The 12,762-nt window shown below is 30.0% G+C and overlaps 1 long non-coding RNA gene across 2 annotated transcripts; it reads left to right on the top strand.

Annotated features, from left to right (window-relative positions):
* The first annotated feature begins 11,055 nt into the window (after positions 1–11,055).
* LOC126741674 (uncharacterized) lies at positions 11,056–12,422 on the top strand. Of its 2 annotated transcripts, XR_007662267.1 has the most exons (4): positions 11,056–11,452; positions 11,710–11,871; positions 11,930–12,073; positions 12,329–12,422. It is a non-coding gene; the product is annotated as an uncharacterized LOC126741674 (long non-coding RNA). The 2 variants fall into 2 exon arrangements; XR_007662266.1 differs by lacking the exon at positions 11,056–11,452 and having other exon boundaries at positions 11,462–11,871.
* The last annotated feature ends 340 nt before the right edge of the window (positions 12,423–12,762 follow it).

Genomic DNA, 12,762 nt, shown 5'->3' with positions numbered 1-12,762 from the left:
TAGTTAGCTATTACTTTCACACATTTTTATTAAAAAAAAATCATATTATTGCATTTTATTTTTTAGATTAAATTTACAAAAATATTGTAAATTTAGAGGATCAATATGATAATTTTACTTTAAAACTTTTAATAGATAAATCACGTCCCATAAATTCCTTTTTGAGACACATATATAGTTGTCGAAGAATACTGTTGCAGCGGCGGCGTTGCAACGTCACGTCGCCTATTACAAACTTTATATGTGTAGTGATCCATCCGCCAAACTGTATATGTATTACTAACAATTGCTCCAATAAAAAAGGCCAAGATTACAAAATCACCAGCTCCTTGGATAGCCTCAAATATTAAATTTATGATGCAACTTAAATATAGAAAAGAGCGCTACTTAAATATAAAAAAGTTTGGATCATTAAAAAATAACATTTCTTAAGCATAAATTTAAAGTCGATCTCAAGTCATTCTGCAAAGTTTTAAAACTTTTAAAAATTTGTACTAGCTCAAATATTTCTCATCCTAATCATTTTTCATAAAACAGCTTCAAAATTTAACGATTTTTTTATTAGTAGTATAACAAAAATACATTTTAATATTAACAGTTATATTTCTGAACAATACACAAATTCTATTGCTCTTTATATAGTAACTCAATTCAAATTTAAACACGTAACAGAAGAGCAAATAAATAGAGTTATATTAAAAATTTAGAGCACAGCTTATATTTGATCCAATAAATATAAAAATTATTAGTCTTGGAATTAATGGCTTGCTAACTACAATAGCTCTGTTAAGAATCCTAAACGCAATCATTGTATACATTTAAGAGTATTTCCAAAAGCTTGGAAATGAGCAAATATAATTCCCATTAGGTCAGTAACCCAATCGAATTCGTGCATTAATGCTTTATAAGTACACTTCCTACAATGCCTTTGAAAGACTTATTTATTAACGGCCAACTAAACATTTTCAGTTTAATTAATAATCAGCTTCCATCTACTCTCTAAGATTCAGAATATCACAGTATAATTCTGGGGCTTGGTTCTAAAAGGGCCAAAGTCATAAATCGCATTTTTTGACAAATTGACTTTAAAGGTAATGAGGTCGCATTAGGTTTGGTTTTTACAACATAGATAGGTTTCTATATTTTTCTTAAACTTGATTTGGGTATAGAGGATATTGGTTTTAAAAAAAAAATCTTAAAAATGTATAAAATAAATTTATTTTTCAAAAAAATTGACATTGGCCTTTTTTTAATAAATAATACATTAAACTATTAACACTTTGGCCCAACTTAAAAAAATCAAAATGAAATTAAAAACACAAGAAAAAACTTCATAAAAGTCGTTGCACATACATTTTGATAAAAATATAGGCACCTAAAGCGAATCTTCATCATCTTCACTTTTACCAAGATTATCAATTGCAGTCTCAGAAGAAGTTATTATATTATTAAGTGCATTAAGAAAGTGCAGATGTTTTTATCAATAAATGTTTTTATCAATAAATGGTAATAAGTCCCTCAAATGTTGTACTTTAATTTTTGGAATGCCTAACGGTTTTTTATTAATAGGGAAAAGTTTTATTGCATTTTCGGAATTACGGGTTGATTTTCTTAATAAATTTAAAGTTTGATATGGCTCGTCTTCAGCAAAAGTGGTTTTGTATTTCAGCAGACCAGGATTTTCGGTAGAATAGTGAATGACTCTTATTTTAGCCCAAACAACAGGGTTTCCCAAAGTATTAACTTTTTTGTGGTGAAACTTTCTGAGCCATCTCATGCACAAAAATTGGGGGTTTCTTAGGCACTAAACGAATTAAATTGGCCCAGTCTCTAGAAATTTCTATTTTTACTGTGGTATTTTTTCTAGCCTTTTCAATGGCTGCATGAATTTGGTCGGCTACCACATGAGTATGTCCCGGAATAAGAAATTTGTGATATATATTCTTCAATAATCGTTAGCAGCATAGCAGAAATTAAAATGTTTTTGTTTTGTCCAGGACAACAATCACTGTACATAATTATTTCATTCACATCAAAGGGAATGTTATGAAGGTAAGTAAAGTATATAGACAAGAAGCGATTTCCTGCCCGCCTCGCTGAGCTATTGTTTCATTCCATAAATAACATTTTGCCGAATTTATATTTTTATGTGATTCAAAAATTGTGAGATTAAATGTCCAAAGTTTTCTTTTATAAAAAGACACATTGCTTTGTAAGTTAGGAGTTGGCAAATTTTTTTGCAAGTCAAAGCTCATGACTAATAAATTAGCATTTGTTTTGCACTGAAGCTTGTCGCTTTTTTTTTCTTTATATCCGCATTCAGCTAATATTTTATGTTCTTCATTTTCGGCTTCAATCTGGGCTTTTTCTTCCACATTAGTAACTGATTTAAGCCGAAGCAAAAACTTGTCACATGTTGCACAGATGAAGGGTTTTTTAAACGAAAAGTTAAACTTTTCATTAAAAATTTTTCTATACAAGGATTCTTTTTTTGGCACTCTATTGTTTTCTTGGCAATACTCAACATACAGTTTGTACATTTTGGATATCGACAGATCTGGGGACAAATATTTTTTCGTTGTTTGTTCTCTTGAATAGTGAGTGACTCTCGAATGCAGGAAACATTTTTATATGCCTACGGATTAAATCTTTTTCTTATTGGCTTACCTTGGGATGATTTAAGTGTTTTCCTCGAGCAACATCAGGGCAAATACCATTAGAGCTTCGCTTTTTTTCTACAATAATGCGCACTTTTTTTTAAAGTGAGATCAAGTGTAGATAAAAACATTTTTTGGCAAACTTCGATCCTTTCAGAATTAAGCTCGAAAAAATAGTGTCTACTGTAATTTCTTCTGCTTTCTTTGTTATTTTCTCTACGCCTCTCTGATCTTTTTGGAAACTCTTGAATATGGTTAGCAATAAATTGGTTTTGTGCTTCTTGTGATAACCTATAAAATCCCTGAAATAACTCTGTTCTTGTGTCGTTAGAAAACTTTTCTGAATACTTTTTATTACAGGTACAGGAATCTTTAATTTTTTTTTAGACATTTTTTCCCTGCTTTTGTCAAATACGCTTTACCTTGAGTTTTTGCCATTTTTCTTTTATTTTTATCCCAACTGTTCCGATCCGTTTTCCTTTTTCTACTTTCCCTCTATGACTTTTTTCCTTCCTTTCTTCTTCGTAACATTTATGTTATTTATAACAACAGTGTCATATAGTTCATATATCAATAGTGCTGATATATGAACTGGAGTACCAAGTTGTTTAGATATGTTTTGGTTTATATCTGAATCAGAACCACTACTGGTATCATCATTTACAGGATCATATTCATCACTTGAATATGCCTCGAAATCCCCAGATTGATTATCGGTGTTGGATTTATCAGTGTCGTCGATATTTGGCTGGTCTATTTCCAGCTGTATTACTTCTTCTTCTAGTAAGAAAAAGTAAAAACTCTTAAAAAATCATCTCTTACAAATAATAAGCAATAACAACTTACGTGATTACGTTGATATTAAATTTTATTATGTACCCTAGGCAATTTTGGAATCAAAATTATGATATATTTAAGTCTTTACCTGAATCATTGTAACCAGTTTTAGAACTTGAACACAAATTTACCAACTTTTGGCCACGGGATAACATTATAAATAAGAGTAAAATTAAACTAAAAAACTAGTATTTCTCCTTTCTAATGCATAAAATAACAAATCAACACTTATTTTCCGCCAACATGTTGTTATTCAGAGCAACAGTCAAAACAAACTGAGAAGCAGAATGAAAAACAAATGCCTAATTCAGGGCCATTGTCGCAACAGATCAAAACCATTTATTTCTAAAAAGGCCAATATCGATAGTGGCCTTATGAGAAGTTATATAATATTGGATTCTTGGGGCCTATGTTCACATTGGCCCTTTTATTGAAAAAACAGTATAAAATTGAAATGTTGACATTGGCCTTTAGCGGATTTGTAATTTTTTTCTGTGAAAGATAGACTTTGGCCCTTATTACACATAATAATCTGGTCTGTGCCGATTTCAAAAATGCAGTTAAGCCCAAATCTAAAAAAAATGACTTTGGCCCTTTTAGAACCAAGACCCAGAAATAATATAGCTTTACTGCATTTCTGTGATTTCTATATTTTAGTTGGGTTTTTGACACCTTGATCATTTAATTTTCTTTTATAAAAATGGCTACATTTGAATATTTTAGCAGTACATAAAAGAGTACCATATGGGAGACTGCTTATTTACAAAATAGACTGACTTCAATGGATCCCTGGTGTATTTCATCGTGTATTTTAGTGTGTGTCATCGTGTATTTTTACACCACCAGGCTCGTGTAAAAATACACGAGCTTTGTATTACCAATGGGCCCAAAATATCTAGTGGTATTCTCTCTCGCAGCGTATGTGAGATCTCTTCATGTCTTCTGTAGCTTTTCTATTGTAATTATGCATTACATTAGGTTTTTTAAAGTACTCCAAATATTCTTATTAACAAGTGGTTCAATATAGTAAGTTAAGTTTTAGGTAAGCTAGTTAGATAAAGAACCCCCGGGCTAGATCTCACCATTCTCTTATTTATTATTAATATGAATTTTATTTGAAACGTCAGAATCCTTCTACCCGATGGATCAGTATTAAATTTGCATTTTTGATTCTATTAAAAACAATCAGATTTATACACGCTGGATGATATAATAATGATGTAATAATACAATTTTTTATTTACCAAACAAAATAAGTATACATTAACAAATTAAAAAGAAAATAAAGTAAATAGTAATGTAGAGAAAAGCCAATGTATACACATTTGGCAATGCAAGTTGTATATGGCAGAAACTTAGTGGAACTACACTAGAATCATTACATACATTTTTAATAACCCAAAATATCTTATACTTAATTTTAAAAAGACTTTTTTTACTTTAGTGGCTTGACAGTGAATATTGTAGTTATAACCATTTTGGTATTGTTATTAATATAAAATAATAAAAATAAAATAAATATAAAATAAGTATACATTAACAAATTAAAAAGAAAATAAAGTAAATAGTAATGTAGAGAAAAGCCAATGTATACACATTTGGCAATGCAAGTTGTATATGGCAGAAACTTAGTGGAACTACACTAGAATCATTACATACATTTTTAATAACCCAAAATATCTTATACTTAATTTTAAAAAGACTTTTTTTACTTTAGTGGCTTGACAGTGAATATTGTAGTTATAACCATTTTGGTATTGTTATTGTATTTCTTCGCGTCATGTACAATATCACATTGGCTGAAATGTAATAAATTTAGGGAGACGCAAAACCCTCTATGATGATCTTTAAGGCACATTAGGGTCTTTAAAGTATGTAGTGTAGATGTAACTAGAAAATTTATTTTTAAAGTTGTGAGTCAAGAACTAGACCCAAGCACTTTATCTTTTCAACAACTTCGAGTATCTGTTTATCATGACATATAGAAAACACGTGAGATACGTTAGCAATATTTTTTAATTACATTGCACTTTTCAGATTCAGTTTTGACTTATAATTATTGGAGATATTTAGAAGTGCCTTTATATCTTTACTTATATAATTAAACGCTCAATATCTAAGGCACTGCAGAGGAAATTACGATTTCAAAAAATAATTTAATTTAAAATATAGATTTAGATTGTTAGTTTAATAATATTAATAATGAAATTTTAAAATTTTAAAATTTTATTTTTTATATGGTTTCATGACAGTCATATAATTTTTGCTATTGGCCTAATTTAATTGAAATTTGACAATGAACTTAGGGAAATATTTGATAAGTTTTAATAAGTTGAGTTTTAATGTCATGTGGCTATCATCATTTATATGCTATCGGTCTGATTCGGTTGAACTGAAATATTCTATTTGAATCTTATACAATTTTTAGAACCTGATTTGAATTTGTGAACTTCTTTTTGCAAATCTTTTTCGCCGCTTTATATAGTTAAAGTGGCTATAATATAACACATTATGGTTCTTTGAAGCATGATACCTCAAGAACTCATCCTACTATTGCTTTCCATTAATCTATAGCCTGACCACTAATTATACCTAACTTTTCTTGATAATGGATAGTTATTATTAAAAATATCTTAAGGTCTATTTACTGACAAGACCTAGATAAACCTAAGTGATCCCTACGAAACCAGAAATATAGCATGGGAATAAAGCGCTTACACCTGTTATCATTGCAAGCGTATGGGTAAAAAACACATGCATTACATAAACTCAAACCAGTTATAGACCGGTTCTTTCATAGGTGGTCAATAAATAAAGTTTTCAATAAATAATAAATAAAATTAAATCTAGTGTGTACAAAGAAAAACCTTTTGAAACGCTCGGGTAAGATCTCCTAGTGACTTTTCTCCGTAAATAATGATAAATTCGACTCTACTACTTCTGTTACAATCTGTTGGCTATTTTTTCCTCTAATATATTCTTTTTGGATAAAGGAAAAAATAGATATATTTCTATATTTTATGGGACTCAAAATTTACAAATTTTAAGTCCGCGCTAAATGCATGCGTGCACGTTGTCATATTTCGCCTATAAGTATCTTTCTAGATGTAGTGAGCGATTTTCCAACCTGTATAAGATTCCGTTGCCTGATGGCTCGACAACTTTTCGACAACTTTCTAATCGTATAGAATTTTGCTTATTCCACACTTGTTTTAAAATATACAATTTTCTTCCATATTCATTCATTCTTATTTTTGGTTTCACATTTTGGAACTGTGTCCACTTATCAAGCGAATAACGCTTACTGATAAACTGCTCCAAAGTTTTTCTCGTTTGTATTATAAACATTTTTCTAGAATAAAACATTTATTCTAGAAAAATGTTTTCCCTTTTTCTGCCTCTTCTGAAGCTCTGCAGGCCCCAATGCCTCCCGGGTTTTACGCTTAGCTGCTTAAGAGAAAACTAAGGTAAAGTTGACAAGGAATAATAAGTGCAACTACGCTAAAGATCTAATTAGAGTCATAAGAGACTCAACTGGTACCTGCACCTTCTAGGAGTACTGCAAAGTCTATCAATTGTGGTTCGGTGTAGGAAACGGTCTACCATCAATAATGCGATAGGTGGACTAGGCTAAGGGAAGACATTTTACAATCCATTTTTACTAAGGGAGCAATAGATTCACCATAACTGAGAGACCCTGCTCTCTTTTATTAAAAGTCAGGTCACCGATAAAGGGTGAATGAATATTCTTGGTTGGCGGAAAGAAGACTTTAAAGCCTATTCGCAGGACACTGTTTCTACTTCGCTTATCTACATTTACGGTTACTATTAGGGACGAAAACCGCTTTAGTCGTTACCTCTTCGCCATCGTCAACCCATAAGGGTCCACTGCTGGACATAGGTCTCCCCCAGTCCTTTCCACCTGTCCCTATTTTGTGCATCCCGCATCCAATTGACACTATGTTACGGTTACTTTTTCACATGGATCATCATTTAGTTACTGGTCAATCTTAGAATCCATTTAATTACTCAAAATTTATAATATTATTATTATATCCAATAAATAAACCTTCTATCTAATTTAACCATTTATTCTGCATAAATAAAGTACAAAGTAAATGCACTGTATAATGCAAAAGAGCGATAGCATGAATTAAATAATAAATGCCTTTTATGAATATTGAATTAATTCTTAATTTGGTACCCAGGTAACTTGTCGCACTATTACCATTTCAGGGTCCGGTAAAGTTAAAGGGACGTCTAAAAACCGATTTTTTTTTGAAAAGTTTTACATAGAATGTTGAGTGTGGTCAAAATATTGATAAAAAAGTGAGGATGATTGGAAAAAATACAAAATTTTGGAAATTATGAAGGTTTTTCTACATACGATAAATACGTAATTATTGCCAACTTGCACAAGGTTTTTTAGCTCTTGATTTTGCTATAATTAAAAAATATATATATTGGGGCAATTTTGAATTTTTTGGGGGCTATTATTGTAAATTTATATAATTTTTTATCGCTTTGGACCCCTTTTAATTACATATTTTGTAATTTACAAACAAGAAAAATAAAACAACAACCTTATTGATAAAAATGGCAGTGGCTTCACTACGTCCCCAGTAGTATTTTTTGGTTTTGCCTCGGACACTTTTTAGTTGGATAAGTTGGATGTGGACTCAATTTTAGATAATAAAGGCATAATATAGTTAGATTTTACATTACATGAACAAAACACATTTATCAGGTCTTAAAAAATAGGTATTATTTATTTAAATTATTTGATATTTTATGTAATTTTATATATAATAAATATACATTTTGAAAAAAAAAACATAATTTAAGATATTTAATTATTTAGGTAAATATTAACGATGAGGTTTAATGTACATTAACTTATAGTCAAAACAATAAATATCTTTAAAGGCATTAGGAATAGGAATAAGGCATAGGAATTATAAAAACGGATATAAATATAAATAGGAATTATAAATAGGAAACAAAACGAACGAATATAATAGGAAACAAACTGTATATTGTTTGTGCCTATATTTCCCATTTTCTAATTATTATCCCATTCACTAAGTAGGGCTCAAACGACTACCCAACCCACTATTTAGCGCCAACCCAAGGTTCCAATCCCTTTTTGAAATCCCAACTCCACATGTGCGCCAACCACACAGTGCCATGTGCGCACACGGGGCTCCGCCCCATGTGCGCCCACCTTGTATGCGCACACGGGGCTACCGCCCCGTGTGCATATTTTATGATTATATAAATAAACAAATACTTACCTATAATGACTGGACAGAAAATTACGATATTCGTACTAGTACAGTAGCCACTCCCAATAAATATGTGACATTTTGACAGTTTTTTTTTATTTATGAATAAATCTCTATTTACATATTTGATATTCCTGATTTGCGTGTGAATGGAAATTTGTATTTTTCACCTAAAGAAGTGATGCAAATCCTTCTAAGTTGCAGAATTTTGTTACTTAAGGCTTTAAATTTAAATTAATAGCATATATAATGGTCAACGTGATGCCTAGTCGTAAATAGAGTGTAGTTAAGCCGGGTGTAATTGTGAATCATACGTAAGTAGAAAATCCTTTATGATTTTTAAAATTTTGCATTTTTTTTCCTCATCCTCACTTTTTTATCAATAAAATGTTCAAACTCAATATTCTATGTAAAAATTTTCAAAAAAAAATCGTTTTTTAGACGTCCCTTTAACTTTAACGGACCCCCATTTCATGTCTTTATTGTTAATATTGTTTTATGTCTTTATTGTTGAATCTTCACAATTTTTCAATTCATCAGTATTGTCTAGCAGGCAGCAGTCAGGGAATGTCTTGTGTGATGGAAAATATCATAGCTATTTGTCCTCATCCATTCTGTAAATAATTTAGGGAATCAATTGCTGAATTATCCTTTTGTTTTGGTTTCATGGCTTATTCTCTATTAGGGGAAAATACCTTTGGTACTTACCTTAGGATTAGAAGTGTTCTAGGAAATATAGGAACTAATTGTGTTAATTTATTTTCCATAGTTTATTAAGAGAAAACAAACACAATAGACATAGATTTTTTAAAAGTTAACATGTCAGTGTCTATTTCTTACAGGTTATGTTTATTACATAGTTATATTCAAATTTTGGACATTGACATTTCAGTCAGAATACGGCATGTATTCCAACAAATTTAAGATTTTATTTTACTAATGATGTCTCACCGATAAAGCTTTCCTATTGAATTAAGTGATTTGTATGGTGAATCATTGATTTTTTTAATACTTACTTAGAGTTTGATTATGGTAATGATGGTTATGCAAAGTTCCGCTAGCTTCAGTATGAGCAGAGGCTAATGTAAATAGGATTATTTTGATGGGTCGGATCTTCTCGGTCTGTCTATTGATGAGTATTGAAGGGGGGATTGACTGACGGTGATAGATTATTACTTCCTGGACTTTCTTTCTGATATGGGCAAGCGAAGTGCGAACATTAAGAAATGTCGAATTGAAGTTATCGGCTAAAATTTTAGATTAAATTTTACCATCCGCTAATGTAGTGGGATTTATTTGATCGATAATGTTTCGAGGTATTATCTGAGCATAATATTCTTGAATTCCTTTCGGGAGATTTAATTTTCGTAAATCGAAATTTGATGTTCGACTTTATGTCGTTTCGGTCTTCTTCACCTGTGTCACCTAATTAAAAATCTTGTTAATTCAGGATTTTTTTTATTTGTACTACATTGCGACCAACCTTAGAACATTGAAAGGCTAGAATTAGTAAACAACAACTTTGTTTGAGTCCAACATGTGCACAGGGGCAAGAGGGGTGTTTTATTTACAAACATATGTGCCGATTCTCTGTTGTCAAGTCGACACAAATTTCCAACGGAGGAAATTTTTAGCTATATTTTAACAAACATTATAACGTTAATTTAACTTATTTCTGTTATATTTTATAGGAAAATTTAAAATAAAAAGTATAAATACTACAATTAACCTATTTTAAGAATAAATATAATATCCTTAAGCAAAAAAAAACAAAATTATTAACATTCTTATCCCTAAAACTGCTTCTGAAAAATTTGAAGCGACAACACCGGAGCTTAAGCGCCTAAACCATACGCGTTGTGTCATCTGTCAAACGGCTCTTTGTTTATATTCGGGATTCGTGTATTTTCTTTAATTTTTGGTTTAAAAAGGAAAAAAGGCCACGTTTTAGTGTTTTTTTAAATTGCTAGGATGGCAAAAACTTGTGTCGTTTGTCCCGCATCATGATAAAAACGTGATTCAAGCCGATCTTTTCACAAGTAAGTACCGATACTTTCATAACATCACATCATGGGGTAACCATCATCATAAACGTAGAATAGGGGATCTTATAGATATAAACCTAATAAAAATTTGAATGTGAAAGTGTGAGTAAAATACCAACATATTTATATTTTTAAATCTAAATATTTTTTTGAACATATTCATTTATTAATAGGCTATAAAAGATATAAAACTAGAATTTTGTCCCTGGTTTTATTACAGGATTTTATGTTTTTTTTTTGTTTTGGCAGAAAAAATGCATAATACCTATGTACCTATCTATATATAGTTTGATATCTATGTATAAAGTTAATTTTGTCTTTCTTTAAAATTTGTTCCATAATTTTTTTTTGTTTTACCTTATTGCAACTTACAATAATATATATAGTAATTGGCACCACATATTAATTTATTACTGTAATTTTTTTCTGCTTTTTGATTAAATATCAAATACTTATTATAGATTGCCCAATGATTATGCCCAAAGGGAACAATGGGTTTCATTAATGGAAATCAACACATTTAAAAAGAACATATTTGTTTGTTCAGATCACATCCTTAGAAGTGATATACGGGAGATAATATTATCAGTAGCCAGACTTTATTAAAAAAATCAGCTCTACCTCAAAGGTAATTTTTTTAAATATATTTTTCTAGTATATTTATAGGTATGAGTATATTTTACCTTAGAATTATTGATAAAGGTTTGCATGCTTTTATTTACTACATTATGTAAGCTAAAAAAACAACCTTTTAAAACTTGTGCTTGGGCTATGTTGTAAAACATACAGCTTCTTCACAAAAAGTATTAGTGTTACTCATATAAGATTTATTTATACCTAATACTTATTAAATTAGGTATGTGTGTAAAACTATTTTTTTACTAGGATTTCTGATGCACTGGTTAAAAACACAGCAGCCAATAATTCAGTTAATTTACCAAGTGATTTACCCTTCAAAGCTACAGGGGTAGCTTTCCTGAAGAGTGCAAAAACTTCTTTAGCTTTCAAAATGGTATATAGTACAAACAGTGAAGCTAATATAGACACGTATGGATAATTAAAATAGATTAATATTCTTGATACACCAAATTTTGTATAATTACAGATCTGATCATTCATCATCAACAATAACTGCATCTGAGAATTATAGTTCTACAGTAACCGTGGAGTCTAGGTCAACAATTACTATTTCTCATCCAAGCCGTTTTTGTTTAACTGCTACACATTCCCTGACTCTGCCAAGGAAAAGGTATAAATACACTCAAAATAGACTACTAGTTTTATGCCATGTATCATCCTATTCTATATATCTTATTTAAAAGTGATATGGTATTTTATTGTATTATATTTGTTTAATTAAATGCAATTAATCAAATGTATGACATTACAAAGATTCTCTATAATAACATACATTTTATTGATCAATTGGATTATCATAATACATTTTTTAAAATTTTTTCTTTTTAATTTTGGTAATACTATATTTTTATGTATATTATTCTAGGGTAAAATCAAAATGATATCCTGAGGACCTAAGCACTGATGATTCCACCGTTTCAAGAGCTTAATCACTTGTCACCAGATTATGGAAAAAAAATTAAGAACAAAAAATTAAAATTTGAAGATTGCAACAAGCAAATTTGCGCCAAAGAAATTAAATTAGATGTCTCAAGTCATTATTAAAATACTTACATGAAATAATAACATGATTTTATGGAAAAGCCCAACATAACATATTTTATTTGACTTGTAAAAGCACTTGTTTGTATATTACTACTAATAAACTCTCTAATCTAGTCTATTGTACATAGTCTTTATTCTTAGCTTTGTTTTTTAGTATAAATTAATATGATATAATATTTGGTATTAGGTATTATATAGGTCACTACTAAATGTCTCAAAACCATTATACAGGCTAAATACCCATAATACAAATCT

This window comes from Anthonomus grandis, chromosome 10 (assembly GCF_022605725.1).
Source record: "Anthonomus grandis grandis chromosome 10, icAntGran1.3, whole genome shotgun sequence".
NCBI lineage: Eukaryota > Metazoa > Arthropoda > Insecta > Coleoptera > Curculionidae > Anthonomus > Anthonomus grandis.
The sequence above is the reverse complement of the archived record's forward strand: the minus strand, read 5'-3'. Positions and strand labels throughout refer to the sequence as shown.